Raw genomic sequence first — 13,262 nt, 5'->3', positions numbered from 1 at the left:
GGAGAAATATAAATTAAAATAACTTCTGCTTTAGCAGCCAGCTTGCCAGGTGTCACTACTAACACAGAATGGAGAACTCCCATAAAGAAATTATATTGAAGAGAAAGAAACTCTGAAATAAAACTGCTGCAGAGTCTTTACAAAGAAAGGGCTTTCTGACAGCTTTGCACTCTCTGGCTTCATTATGAAATATATAATTTGTGTGATAGGAATAATTTATTTGTTTGCATCTTAGGTTTAATGAGTGGCACAGGGTTAATAAAGACAAGAAAAGCAAGACACCAAACCCCAAGCTGCTGCAGATGATGTGTCCTGTACAGCTCCTGGTGGGTCTGCAACTTGTCAGGAGCAGTGGGAAAAGAGGATTTTATTAGTGAACACGAAGTCAATATTGCTCTCTTTTCATCCAATTATAGTCAGTAAAATTGTCAGGGTTATGGATGTTTGAAGACACATCTGGTGCTTTGACTTCTTCAAGGAGAAAATTTTTCCTGACTTACACTTCCATTCTTGTCAGGTCATCTGAATTATTCTGCACTGGCAGTGATATGAGTGGAGCAGGACTCAGAGCCTGTGAGTGACATTTTTGGAATATTCAACCTGTATTAATCTGAACAGTTTCATGCTTGGGAGCAGTCTTATTCCAGCTTGCTCCAGTAGTACAGGTCAAAAAGCATAAATTGTCCTCTTTGCTAGTGTAGTACATTTTGTTTGAGGTTCTCAAACAGCTCTGCAAATCTTAAGAAGTTTCACAACTCTTCTTAATTCCTGAGAAAGCTGTGAGGAAAAAAATAGAAGCCAACATACTCAGACGTTTCTACTAGTTTTGATTACAGTTTTTAGGGTATTTTTGGGGGGTCTTTGTTTGTTTGTTTGTTGAGGAATTTTTTTTTGTATGCCAAATAGAGCTGAGGCTTGGTTACTCTTCTGTGCCGCAGGATCACCGGGGGGGCCTCAGCACGTGCCCAATTCCGCATGCTCTGGCCTTGAGTGCAGAGTCTGTGCTGCACACAGACTGGTTGTCCTGACATGCTTAATCATCTCAATGGGGTTTAAGAGCGGCTCAGGCTGCTACACAAACAGATGAATAAGTAGTTTGTAACCGCTTCAAGGTGGTACCCTGGAGAGCTCTTGCATTTGTGTTTGAGATTCCTTGAAGGAAAAGGTTGAGAGCTTATTAAGCCAACAGAGCAAGCTGGAAACACATAGGATTAACCTGATGGTAATGCATGAAGTAATACAGAACGCTGCAAGATTTGTTCTAATCAAATTCCTGGAAAATCAACCGTGATCTGAAGCCCACAGCGTGGGGACTTCTGGGAACAGTTTGGTATGGGTCACTATGATGTTGTCCTAAATGGAAAAAGTTTCCTGGACTGCAGCAATATCTGTTCTGGCTCCCCATTCCTAACCCCCAACTGAAAAATGACTTATTGGCCAGCTTCGCTTGTGAATAGAAATTTCTTTTCGTGATGTAATCTCATTCTCATACCCCCATGACTGACTTTTGAATCTCTTTTATGGGTAATTAACATTATCCTCTATCGTCCAAATACTGATAGCTTTCATTGATCCACCACCTTTGGGCAGTGTGATAATCATTTTATGGTCCTGGTTGCCAGGCCAGACTTAAAAAAAGAAATTGAAAAAAAATCCCTTGGTCTGTTTTATTCAAGGACATGTTCTCATTGCAGGACTAATTTGAACAGACTGAAATAAGAATTACACTTTTTTTAAGGAGTCAGTGAGAAATTGCCATTTGCAGCTCGTGCTTTCCTGATATCTGAATCTCATTGTGCCTGTGGATATCATGCTCTGATACTCACAGATCCTGCTGAGTAGCAGAGTCTGACTACATGACTACATGTGATTGAATCACTGTTGAGATGTGGTTTCATATCAGTCTAGACTTAGTTTGGCTGGGGTTTCTCCATTATTTATTTATTTATATATCTGCTCCTTTTCCTCATCCATAAATGGTCAGCATATTCTGTTACTACTGGTTAATATAAAATGTGAAAATATATTTGAATTTCTTGATGGGAGAAATACAATTGCTATATGTGATTTCACTTTCATTAAATGATGCCAAACCCCTGGTATTAGGAAGAAGTTCACTGGAAGACAGACTAATGGCTGCAAAACAGTTCTTCTTTAGGCAATATTGTCATAGCTGGAATAAATTGGGACCTTCATATGGTCACAGTGCCCACTGTGACCATTTGAAAGGAGCTTACTGAAGATTTCTTGTTCTTCAGACTGTGCCAGTACTACCAGAACCGCTTGTGTTCGCTCGCCATCTAACTAAATTTATGAAGTTTGGGTAAAAAGACAAGCAGTCATTTTTGCTGTGTTATGGCCACGCAGTCTGTTTCACTTGTCTAAGACTGTTGCCTAAGGTAGGGCATTGAATCAATTGTGTATTTTGTTGATACAGAGGATTCATAAGATTTTGATGACTTTATGCTAACTGTGTTGTCGCTCTTTCTTTGCCCATTTGATACATACTGGGTTACTTGTAGAAGAATGTGTCTTATCTCAGGTGGCAGCTAGTAGCAATTAGCTTTCCCTTGGCTGAGATCACTGCCCTCAGAAATGGAGAAGTGCATTTCCCTGAGCAGGGGAAATTGAGTTTTTTGACAGCCAGTTTTGGTTGTGATAACCACAGACCAGACCGAGATGCCCCAGTGCAATTACAAGGTAATTTGCTTCAGGCCTTATAGCTTGCTGAGTTTTTCAAATGTCAAAGAAAAGTGAGTAAAAAACAATGTGTTAGTCCTAAAAGCATTAAGTTATTGGGATTGTTAGTGTTGCTACTGCTGTATGCTGTTACTTACATAGATGAAGGTGCACATTTGCGACTTACGCCATGTAGTCTCATCACAATCAATCTGCATCTCTTACAGCATTCACTCAGGAATTTCTGCATCACTGTGGAAAATGAAGTCACCTCTTTCTTGATAAATGTACTCTGAAGACATGCCAGGGGATACTGCTGGTACAACGTCAAGAGTAAGTGCTTTTCCATGTAACAAATCCGTGGGACTCTGACCAATGAATACTGCAGGTACAAGGAGTTTAGATGGGCTCAATGAAAGATGGGAGAGGAGCTTGGCAGAGATATTCATTGGTGTTGCTACATAAACAAAATACAAAATGGAAGAAATCCATTCACAAGTATTAGAGTAGAAAATATTATACTTGCTCATCCTGTTCTTGCTTCTCCTAGGTTTCCACTAGTGACCACTGTTGAAGACAGAAGTCTGGGCTAAGAGTGCTCTGAATCCAGCATATAGCCTTATGTTCCTTCTAGCTCCAGTATGCCCTGTCCTGTCCTGTTCAATACATACCCAATCTTGCTCCACCCAGCCTACATTTTAGAATTCTTCAATTTTTCCAGCACAGGAATTTTGCTAAGCTCTTCCTGTAACTTGAGTGTCAGTTGAGGCTCTCCATATCAATATTATCTTGCACTTTGTTTAACGATGGGACCTTTCTTTTACTTTTTACTCCTGTTTCAACCATTCTTACCAACATGCCACTGTTTTGTGCTTTATCCATCCATGTAGTGTCTACTCTTTAGTCTTTTTTTTTCCCCTTTTTCGGGAATTCTCTAAGAACTTGCTTGTTGAACACCAAAGATTATTTTCTTTCCCATAGTTATGACTTCTGAATTTTGTCTTGAACCTGCTAGTAACTCATATATTTTTTTAATTATTTTGTGAAAAAAAAATTTGGTAAATTACTCTGTCATCAAAATACATTTTATGAGTTTGGGCACTTGTAAATCACTGATCTGCATCCACATTGCATGCACACTGCTAGAGCTGCAGCGTCTAGAAGTTAATGTTCTAGACAGACTTTGTACAGGAGAGTAGGATTACGTCGGTCACATGTTCAGATTGAGGCCCATGAGCAAGTTACAAGAATAAGGTTGGTATTACAGAACCATTTAGGTTGGAAAAGGCCTCTGATATTGAGTCCAGTCTTTGATCATCACCTTGTCAACTAGACCATAGGACTAAGTGCCATGTCCAGTTGTTTCCTGAGCACCTCCAGGAATGATGACTCCACTGCCTCACAGGACAGTCAGTCCCAATCCTTGACAACCCTTTCATCCTCCTGATGTCCAACCTGAACCTCCCCTTGTGCACCTTGAAGCTGTGTCCTCTCATCCCCTTGCTGGTTGCATGGGAGAAGAAGTCAATCCCCAGCTGGCTGCAGCCTCCTTTCAGGGAGGTGTAGAGAGTGACAAGGTCTTCCCTGAGCCTCCTCTTCTCCAGACTAAACACCCCAGCTCCCTCAGCCATTCCTCACAGGACTTGTGCTCCAGACCTTTCACCAACTCCACTGCCCCTCTCTGGACACACTCCAGCACCTCAAGGTCTTTCTTGCAGTGAGGAGACCAGAACTGGACACAGCACTCGAGGTGTGGCCTCGCCAGTGCCAAGTAGAGAGGCATAATAGTTTCCCTGGTCCTGCTGGTCACACTATTTTTTATATAAACCAGGATGCCATTGGCCTTCTTGGCCACCTGGGCGCATGCTGGCTCATGCTCAGCTGCTGTCAAGCAGCACCCTGGGTTCTTTTCTGATGGGCAGCTTTCCAGCCACTCTTCCCCCAGACTCTAGCATGGGGTGATGTGGTTCCTGTGCAGGACCTGGCACTTGGCCTTGTTGAACCTCATACCATTGGTCTTGGCTCATAAATCCAGGTCCCTCTGCAGAGCTCTCCTGTACTCCAGCAGAAAAACACTCCCATCCCACTTGGTGTCAGCCACAAATATACTGAGGGAACATTTGGTCTCCTCCTCCAGATCATCAATAAATATATTAAACAGGACTGGTCCCAGTAATCAGTGGTCTTAAAACTCAAGTACTGGATCAGCCCACAGAAGTGACTGGGCCAGTTTGATGCTATAGGAATATAAAATCTGACAGTTTTATTTATCAGGAAAAACATTTTTACAGAGTGGAACTGGTTTAGGTCAGAGCAATTCTCAGCAAAAGTAAGAGGGACAATGATGTCTCTCTTCTGGTCTAGAATGTGCAGCCATAACATTGGTGAATATTTGGACAATGCAAGTGATCTCACAGGTGCCAGTAGCCCTTGAAAATGAAAAAGGTTGTACAGATCAGTTCTTAGACTCGTAACAGCCTCCCAGTGTGCCGCTCACATCCTCTATACTTAAAACATCACCTTTGCCTGTGGCCTGCTGGGTCGATCAAAGTAGTGAATTGAAGCAAATACTGCTGAAGCCAAAGGGCTGGAAGAGAGAAGACTGAGAACAAAAGCATTTGAAGACAAGGGAGGAGGTTAGTCCTACCTCCTGAAGAGTTCATCCTAGCTTGATGAGTCCAGCTTGCGTTAAAGAGTATAAGGTCTAAGGTCCCATTTGCAGCCTACTGGGCATGGTCTGAGGAATCAGTCGGTGGCTGAATGGTGCTTCTCCTGTCACCTCCAAATTGGGTCTTCATACTCATCTTATACACATATTCATATATGCAGCAGTTTTGCTACCTACACAGACCTTTATTTATAAAGACATCGGTGAGCCATGTGTTTGGGTGCAGGGGCTCCTTAAAAATATCCTGGGTGAAGTGCAGGTTCCATCACTTAGTGGCAGGATAGAGATGAGGGGAGACTACTGCTGGGCTGTTGGGGAAGAAGAATTTGTGGTAACTTGAGCTGTTAACTATAAATATGTATGCACCATTTTTATTTATTATAGCTATATTTTAGACATAAATACACTTACACAGAAAAAAATGAAAGAAAAAAAAAGCTATACATGAGATGGCACAAGAGAATTACAAATTACAGATGTGGCTGGGCTTTATAAAACACTGTATTTAGGTTGCTGTTGGAGGACAGAAATCATTGCCCAGAGCCAATAAATAGCAGGTAGCAAGGATCACATCTGTTTTGCATTCTAATTAAAATTTCAAACAATCAGCTGAGATGCATGTTCTCTGTAATGAACTGGCTGTGGTGTCTTGAGAGCTCTCTGATGAGATGAAAACTGTAAGGATGTAAGGGAGATCATCTGAATTATACCATCAGCAGCCTGTCCTATCAGCCATTGGTATTATCAATTATATGTGTGGAGGTACCACATTAAACCCGTAATTTTAATAGGAGCTCAGTAGGTATTACTGACTACACAAGACAACCTTTGCCCCAAAGAGTTTACAGTGTGAATGCACAGTTGGAAAAAAAAGATGAGAGAGGAAATGAGCACAAGGAGTTACAATTATCTGAGGCAATGATAATTTTTCATGCCAGTCAGAGAGATATGAATGGAATCCAAAAGTTTAAATTCCTAGTCCTATGCCTTAGGCATAAGAGAACACATCATGCTGGCCAACAGTGCATGCTCATGATACCGTTACTTTTGTGAAAGTGTTTTCACAAGCAGTGATGACTTAAAAGACAATAGAGAAAACCCCAAATATGCTCCCTGGCTTCCACTGGGAAGTTTCAGAATTACATCCATCATTTACATGCATAATTTCAGTGCTGATTTTTGCTCTTGTCTAGTAAGATTTATATGGAGGCAGCGAAATTTACCTGGCTTATACAATAATGGAGATAGGCAATAAGGCTCATCCTCCACAGGAAAGGACAGTATTTAACAGTATGTGTTGAAAATTAACATTTTAAAATCAACAGGCAAATTTCTGCAAGAGTAGTAAATAAGCTATGGAGTTTTGTAAATGGCTTGTGTTAATATCTAATATCTCTTGAAAAAAAGAAAAAAATATAAATTACAATCTGTATTGCTGGAGGACTGCCATTTATATAATTTATGTATGTTAAAATAGAAAAATGAAATAACCAGTGAACAGCAGGCCAGTTAGGCTAATTCTTTAATGGAACAATTAATCTGGGATTTCATTAATCAAACATTAAAAAGTAAAAATATAAACAATATCAGGCAACTAAGTTTTGTGGAAAGTAGGCCTTTTCAAATAAACCTTTAATCTTTTCTGGCAAGATTACAAGTCTGGTTAATTACAACTTCGCTGATAAAATGAGTTTGCTGGATTTCTCCTGTGAATTCGATTTAGTACAATAAAGTACCTAGAAAGGAACAAAATAAAATTTATGGAATAGACAGGGCACATTTTAGGTGGATTACAACTCTTTCAATAGCAGAGATGAAAATGCAATAGTAAATACAGATTATCAGCAAGCCAAATCTTTACTAGAAAGATAACTTATAGGTGGGACTCTACTCCTTCTGGTTGCTTATTCTGGGATATCTTCCTGGTAAAATTCACCACTGGTATAGGATCTGCATAATAGCAACATTCTAAGGATTCTTCTGAATGACACAGAGGGTGAGATTCAATTACTAAGAAAAAAATATAAAGAGGTGCCATTTTAAGTGTCCTAAGGAATTGGATTCATCTGCCTGGCAGATATGACACAGGACATAAGAGAAACCCAAATCTTTCAAAAGAGCAGCTGAGGCCATGTGGGATATTTCCTAACAATGTGAACAGGACTACACCCCCATGTTTAGCCAAGCAAATCCTACCACAACTAACATCGTCAGCTGGAGGCTTCTCTCCTCAACCACGGCTTCTACCTACAGCTTCTGATACGGCACTTGCAGTCTAACAGGAGGCAGTCACCAGCATCCAGGAATGACTGAACAGGACTCTTGAAATTTTCCATGTACCCTGGGTTAAATTTACTACTTGCTAGGAAGAGATTACCCAGTGTTTGCCAGCCCCTTTGAAATAACTTTTAGCTACACAACTAACATTTAAAGAGTAGTTAAAAAAAAAGTAGGACTGGGGAAACTCTTCCCATATGAACACCAAGAATTAATCTATTCAGTTTATCAAAGAAAAGATTGAAGGATTACCCGATTATTTTACTGAAGTCCTTAGACATGGAAAGCTATGATAATGAGAAGATTTGCAGTCTTGCAGACAGAGATATAATGAAATCCAATTTGTTGGAAGTCAGACAAATTCAAGCTTGAAATAAAACACATTTTTGAACACTAAGGTTAATTAAAAATCGGAAGAATTTCTATAGAGGCGACAGATTTGCCATTGTCAAGAGTCTTTCAGGCAAAACATTTCTTCTGACAATCCTTTAGTCCAGTTTCTAGGAACAAAAATGCCATGGTTTCTCTGTGGAAATTTTCAAACAAGATGATCACAATGATCTTTTCTGACTACAGAGCACACAAATTTATAAACACGAGGAAATGAGCCCTAACCTTCCAAAAGAGGCTATGATATTGAAAAATTTGTCCCATCTGAGAAATGAGAAATATTGGAACCAGTACAAAAAAATCCTTCCTTGGAAGAATGTATGACAATTTTCTCAGAAGACTTTTTTTGAGGCTGTCTCAGTAAGTGCCAGCTTGGCACACCACTCCTCTTTTGACAAGCATAAACTTGGGGAGAATTACAGATAAGGCCATTTGAATAACAATCTCAGGCAATGGAGTACACACTTTTTGTGGCTGTATTCTATTGCATGCTCAAGCATCAGCTTTTACTGACTGTTGTTATTATTATAAGGGAAGAATAATAATATTATTATTATTCCCTACATTCTTATCATTATCAACATTGCTGTCCAGAAAATGCCTTTTCCCTCTTGGACAATTATCTTCATTACCAGGCTTTTCTGCTTCTTCGAGAAATAAAAACATTTAGTTGAATATTTTGGTGACCTTTCATTCTTGAACAGCAGTCAGGGAAATATCTTTCACCCCAACAATTAGGCTGGTGTGAAGACTGTCCATGTAAGGGGGTGGGTCTGAGGGAGAGGCACCAGTTGTAAAGAAGGGGACTTGAGAGGAGATTCTGAATTGATGCCTGTGAAAAGCAATAGGTAGACTAGCTATGAAAAGTGCAGTAGAAGATAATGATGGGCATAGTAAATACATAAATACAGAAAGAGAAAGGAATTTTTGTGTTGGAGCACTGTCTTTGTTTATCTTCTTACCAGTTGTCTCATTCTTGCTCCTTGGGCAGTAAGAAGACGAGATGTGCAAGCTACACACCTGCATCTCGATTTGGATTTCAGATTAGAGTTTGTATTTCAAGTACTTTCCAGAGCTATGGGCATTCAGCTGTGATGGTACAGTTCCCTGTGTTGTATCACAAGGATGATTTATGACTGAAATTTAGATTTAAATTTGGATTTCGTGTAACTTCTGCAGCAAATATGAAGCACATTTGATTTTGCATTTTAAATACCCTCCTTCTCACCACATGCATTTGATTGAAAACAGGGGTTTATGAATATATGTATATAGCTTTAAATGTGTTGAAAGAAATTGATAGCAAAGGGCTGGAAAGCCTGCTAGGTAGACAATGGACAGTACAACAGAGATTGATAAAGTGCAGTTCTGGGAATTATATTGTTTAGATTTGATCTAAGTAACAGATTGATTCAATTTAGGGGAAATAGTTCTTCATTACATTCACAGAAGTGTGTTTCTGGAGCAGCACCGAGATTTTAGCTGCTTTTACATTTAAATACTATACCCAAAAGTGTTCACTGCACTGCTTTAGGTCCTTTGTCAGGATCTGTTAGCTCTGTATTGGTCTGGTGATCCTCATGCTCTAAAAGAGTACTCCACCAAAAGAGGCTCCTTTTCCTCAACATTTCTGCATTTGATGTTAGCCAGCTGCCCCTCACCAGCACTCTTTCCAAGTGATTGCCCTTGAATCCTAGCTAGCTGTCTTCAAGCAGAGATCTGCATGCTTCTTAGCTCTGTGTCCCAGGTCTTAGCTTCCATCCTTTTTGCTATCAACAGCTCTCTACTAGCCCTGTGGCACCTCACTTAGCAAATCAATATTAGGAAAACTTTTAACATCACTGAGTTTCCAAATGGAAACAGAAAGATCAGCCTGAAGCTGATTCTCACATTGCACAGTATCTGGCTTGGTATTACCTAATGCATGAAATTTTAACCCTTAGACCTCAGCCAAACTGGCCTGGTATTCAAGCTTTCTATGGCAGTAAATATAAGAGAGGAAATACTGTCAGAACTTTCAGCATGGGAAGGCACTTTGGTTTCTTATGATGAATGCCTCTTTACATGAATAAATGGAATAACATAGTAGATGTGTAGGTGAATGGATGGATGGATAGCTAAAAGAATGATGTGAATCAATGGATGAATAAACGGATATATACTGCTGCACGTACTGAGAGAAAATGAAGGCTACAAAACTATGTCAGGAAAAACTGGGAAGTTTTTCATGCAGTGATCTGAGGTTCTGTCCTTTGTGTCATCTTAAAAAAACCAAAATACATAAAGGAGATACCTCAGTTAAAGGCCACAGCAGCTTTAAAGGAAATGTGCTGATTACAGTAAAAGCATCTGAAATATCTCCAAATGTGGAGGAGGGTTTTGACATGAATCCTTCAAGCTGTGGGTAGCAATTTCCAGCCAACTTTGCATCTGCAGAGAAAGATAAAGTGTAGTTTAAGCATTTTAAAAATGTATTGTACTTCTTATGTTTTATGCTTAAAGAGAGTGCTGACAAGTATGGAGCATCACAGAGAAAAGTCTTACCAGCACAATCAGTGCTAAGTGGTTGTGCTTTTTATTTGCATTTCCTTCATTCTGCTCCTTCTTTCCCTTGCAAAAGACTAAATTGATTACCAACTTTGTATCAATGAGTTCCATTTTTCCTTACAAAATTAAGGTAGTAGTTCATGCCATGATTTTAAAATAAATTTTTGCTGCAAGTATGTAGTCATCACTCTTCTTTAACAAGGCTTTCAATTTTTACTTTAATGACATATGTCATGCTATTTCAGAGGTGAAGAAAAATCAGTCCTAATTTTAGCCAGGCATGCTGGGCCCACAGCTGAAAAATAGGAGCTTTGGCCAGACTTGTGAATTCCACTGAAAACTTGCTAACTTGTATATTCTGTGTCACATTCAATTTTTAGTGTAAAATTTCTGCCTTCTGTCCTGAGTTTTGTACTTGAAAACTTTTATATTGGTTTGTCTTTGATAAACATCATTATTTCTACTACAATATCTAGGAAGTTAATTTATTTTGCATGTAAGAAGGCAATATCTTGTGTTTTCAGGTAATTCAATCCCGGTAAAAGTTTCATAGAATCACAGAATCACAGGCTGAGGATGGAAAGGATGTCTGGAGATCATCTTGTACAGCATACCTGCTCAAGCACAGCCACCTCATGCAGGTTGCCTTGCACAGTGTCCAAATGGCTTTTGAATATCTCTAAGGACTGTGACTCCACCACCTCCCTGGGCAACTTGTGCCAGTGCTTTATCATCCTCACAGTGAGAGTGTGTTTCCTGACGTTGAAAAGGGGCCTCCTGAGTTTCTATTTGTGCCCATTTCCCCCCTGATACTTCTATTCTCCATGCAAAGCAGTCCCATCTCTCTCAGCCTCTCCCCACAAGAGAGGTGCTCCAGTCCCTTAATCACCTTTGTGATCCTTAGCTGGACAGAAGTTTGGGCCCCTCCACGCTAGACTTGGCTCTTTAAATTGCACACAGAGTCTTTCCTGTGAGCATCACCACTCTAGAACTTGTATCCCCGAGTTCCCATGCTGCTTCCATCTCACATCTCACACGTGCTTGACACCATGGTATAAAGACCCCAAACATTTGGTGTGCGATGATGTTTCAGGCACCTTGGATTGATAAATCACACATGTAGATAGTCATTATCCCAAGGGTACCTATAGAGTACCCTTGAATATATGGGTGGTAAAAGCAAGCTTAAGTTTCTCCAGAAGCTGGCAGTGTGGATACAAGCCACTCTATGGTACCATGCCTGGCTGATCAAGAGAGTTTCCTGAGACAGATGAAGGAATAGCTTGAATGGTAAAAGCAATCCTCAGGGATGTTAAATCAGAGCACAACCTTTCAGCAGATGGCACATTTTATAGCTGAGCTCTGGGTCACAAAGGGGTAGGGAAACTCAGCTATTCCTTGTGCTGAGAACTGCTGAAGCTCCAACATCAGAGAGACCCTTCCATGGCAGCACACATGAAGGTCAGACTTCTGTTTTCCATCAGCTCTGGACCAAGGTCACTGTTATCACAGTTACATACCTGTGTTGCTGAATTTTCCATGGCTCAGCAGCAATATTTGGAAATCCTTCATAAGCCAACCTGAAATAGACTCACAGAAGTTGAAGTGTATATTAAAATGTAAATAGGAAGAGAGAACAGTTTGTGTAAGATTAGGGTGAGAAATATAAATATATGATGATTATAAAACCTGATGTAATGGAACATGGCAGGGTGGGGCCCTAGGGCTGAAATAAACTAGATTGCACTCTTTAAACTACATTATGCAAGAGTGAAGATATATAAATTGGGAAAAGTAATGCAGTAATAAAAATGTTTTGGAAAGTGAGACAGGGTGAACCAACACAGTTTTTAACCCCATAAGAATCTCCTGCCAATATCTTTTATGAATATGAGTTTTATTTTGTCCTTGTTTATTTCAAGAGTATTTAAATTTTGAAAGGATTTGTGTTTTTTTTTTCTTTCAACTGAGTTGAATATGCAAATAACCCCAACAAGAAGAAATTATCATTAGCTGAAGCACAGATGGAGAATTTGTACTACAATGTGATCTAAGTGCTTGTGCTCTCCTCAAGTCCTTTTGCAATCAGCCCATGGGAGAGTGTGCACCCCCATGCACAGTTACGCTGGCATCTTTCTGCTTAGATGTTTCAGGGACAGATTGCAGCAGCAATGTGATAGCAAGGAAAGAAATGCAGAGTTGTGCCCTCACATGGGACAAGGACATGTGCACTACTACTAACAGGGCTTACTTCCACCAAAAAGGGTCCAGTCCGTCCACCTCACTGCTCCTTCTGCTTCACTCTATGAACTTAAGTTTTTGTGATCACAGATGTGTTGTATTTATGATGGATCTGCATAGAGGCATGGCTGTGTTTATTATACAGTCAAAATTTGCTGCACTGTAAGGGGACTTAAAAGCTGCTCTGGCCTACAGCCCAGTTATGAGCTGCATCAATCAGTTTCAATAACACTCTGGAATTGAATACACAGACCTCAGCATGCAGGGCCAGCATTAGTGTATTTATATGCCCATGAAAGAGGTACAGGCCTTTCCAATTTATTGACTGGGAAACTAAGTCAAAAGACATCAGCAGCCTGGTTCTGTTGCCATGGAAGTTGATAGCAAAAAATCCCTTTTACAATCACAGAAAATGAAAGGCTGAGTGAGAATTGATACATCTCAATAGAAATGCCAAATC

At 40.0% G+C, this 13,262-nt stretch overlaps 1 long non-coding RNA gene across 2 annotated transcripts in view; it reads left to right on the top strand.

Moving 5' to 3' along the window:
• LOC108448640 overlaps positions 1-9,676 on the top strand; it is a 16,177-nt gene extending 6,501 nt beyond the window's left edge. Inside the window, exons 4-7 of one of the 2 annotated variants that reach the window (XR_001864604.1) lie at positions 518-573; positions 2,907-3,012; positions 3,230-4,202; positions 9,665-9,676. This is a non-coding gene — a long non-coding RNA (uncharacterized LOC108448640). The remainder of the gene's footprint in view (positions 1-517; positions 574-2,906; positions 3,013-3,229; positions 4,203-9,664) is intronic. The other variant, XR_001864603.1, reaches the window with a different exon arrangement.
• Positions 9,677-13,262: the final 3,586 nt, after the last annotated feature.

The sequence above is a fragment of the Corvus brachyrhynchos genome, unplaced genomic scaffold (assembly GCF_000691975.1).
Source record: "Corvus brachyrhynchos isolate BGI_N302 unplaced genomic scaffold, ASM69197v1 scaffold188, whole genome shotgun sequence".
In the NCBI taxonomy this organism is placed as follows: domain Eukaryota; kingdom Metazoa; phylum Chordata; class Aves; order Passeriformes; family Corvidae; genus Corvus; species Corvus brachyrhynchos.
This window is presented reverse-complemented; position numbering and strand designations above follow the sequence as displayed.